Below are 2,299 nucleotides of genomic sequence, written 5' to 3'. Positions count from 1 at the left end.
AATTAGAAGGACCACAGCAATCTCTCTCTAGGGTTCATTCTCTCAGTATTTCAACAGTATACACTGATGCTGAAGAGGGGTATTTCCGTGGTGGGTGGCAGGTGTAATGGAAGAAAACAAGGGAATGGAAATCTGTTGGGCTAATCAAGGAGGTTAGATTGTCTAGGTAGAGGGTGATACCTGCCCTCTCCTTTCCCAGACAGAGTGGGCAGGTTTCACTCTACAGTAGAAGTGTCTTAGTGGAAGGATCAGAAAAGGCTCTGGGAGGATGTTTTTCATCACAGTTGGGAGAAACTTGTGTCCCAGCCTCGGAGGACAGAATTGGCGATCTGACATTTGCTACTCTGCCTATCTGCCTCTACAGGGAAAGCCCTCCCATCAGCCTCTGTGTCCCCAACTCCTGTGACAAAGGGTGGATGCTCTCCAGAGAGGACCAATCAGGCATCTGTCTACCCATGTCCCTCGTGGGCTTTGTGTAGTTCCTTGTCAATAAGCAATAAGAAATAAATCTTCTGCTGGATTGAACGCATAGAGAGGGACTGGATCTCCCAGTACCAGTTTTGCCCTTTAGCCTTTCATGGAACTACCATGGAAACGCAGACCCAATCATGCTTCATAGTGAGAAGCCATGGAGCCACAAACACATTTGCTCGTCACAAACACTCACATTCATTCAGAGGTTATGCATTCCCTCCCTACACCAGCCAATTACCAGATAAGTCCTAACTGCTGGCCCTGTGACTGAAGGAGACTGATGAGGTCTCCTCCTCTACTCTATTCAAGTAGGTTTAACCAGGGCTCTACAGATCCCCAGGGGCTTACCAGATTACCAAAGTTGACCACGATTTTTACATTAGGGTCCAGGAATTGGTTCATCTCTCCAATCAGAGTTCAATGATCCAGGAATGCTTATTCTTGGGGTGAGCACCCTGGCTGAGGGAGGCTGTCAAATGAAACAGGAGTGCACCTATCTCTCCACACTGTAGCGCCCATCCTAGGGGAAAATACCTTCAGATCAGTAGACCAAAGGGCCTGTCTGATTTTGTTTCCTGGACAATGTATCAAATGTTGAAAAAAAACAAACATCAAGGAATGGAGAGGACACTCAGGAAAGAATGGAGAACTCTATTATATTGGCAGACACAGAGGACTTAACACTCTGAATCCCAGCTCCCGACTGGGAGATAGACACAGTCTTTTGTGGGGACATTGTGGAGGGGAGGTCTCAGTATGTTAGGAATGGGAAAGGGGCTCAGAACCTGCCCTAAAATGGAGGTGGAAGAGAAGCAGGAAGTCTAACCTATTCAAGGTTTTAAGTTATCCTGTAGCTCTGGGGCAGGGCAGTGAGTTTGCCAGAGGGCAGAAACCTCAGGCACCTATCAGCCCTGAGTTGTTCATGAATTCAGGGACTCTCCATATGTTTAGAAAATACAATTTATTGGTGGAAATAACCACCTCTGCAAAATAATAATTAATGTGGTTTATTTTTAAGCAGAATATGAATGACCTAGGTCCAGAGTGGAGGCAAAATATGCATTTCTTGAGGTGATCATGTACAGCAGTTCCTTTTATTTTATTTTGAAAGCAAGAGACAAAGTTTGGAATTCAGTTAAGAGTTTTTTCATTGGTCTGGCCCCAAAAGGTGGGACGTGTAGAAACAGAGCTTATAGGTTAAAAGTGGATTTTACAGTTTTCACATTGGTGATTGGAAAAGGAAGGTTACCAAGATCAGAAAAGAATTTACTTTAACAGAGATAAGAAGGCTTAATATACATCAAAAATATACCATGCCAGGGATAAGTTGTAGGAAGAATTCTGTTATCAATGATCAAAATGGTCTGTTAATATTTCTGGGCCATGACTCCCTCTAGGCCCTCTGGAAAGAATTGGAAAATACAAAAAAGCAGTCAAACTTCTGTCCCCAAATAAAAATTGAAATATAAATTATTGCCATGTTTATTAAGAAAGGGACATAGCTTTCACTATTTATAGTCAGTTCAGATTAAAAAGTTGATAAACTCACAGAAGCATGTAAATACTCACAAATAAACAATGATTAGAACAAAAAGATTAGAAATGAAACATTTTAAAAATAAAGGACATGTCAGAATATTTTGCTTAGAAATATTTATGCTCAAGACCAGCAGTTGGTGTAATGGCTATGTTGCTGGATTCCCATGTAGTCGACCATAGTTTGAGTCCCAGACATGGTGGCTTAAACTCATGCCGGGTGTGTTTGCATGTGTGCCCAAGATCCTGAGAGGAGAATGGAGGAGAAGGGATTGTGGCATGGCCATCC

This window comes from Tupaia chinensis, unplaced genomic scaffold (assembly GCF_000334495.1).
Source record: "Tupaia chinensis unplaced genomic scaffold, TupChi_1.0 Scaffold000654_1, whole genome shotgun sequence".
Lineage (NCBI taxonomy): Eukaryota > Metazoa > Chordata > Mammalia > Scandentia > Tupaiidae > Tupaia > Tupaia belangeri.
The sequence above is the reverse complement of the archived record's forward strand: the minus strand, read 5'-3'. Positions refer to the sequence as shown.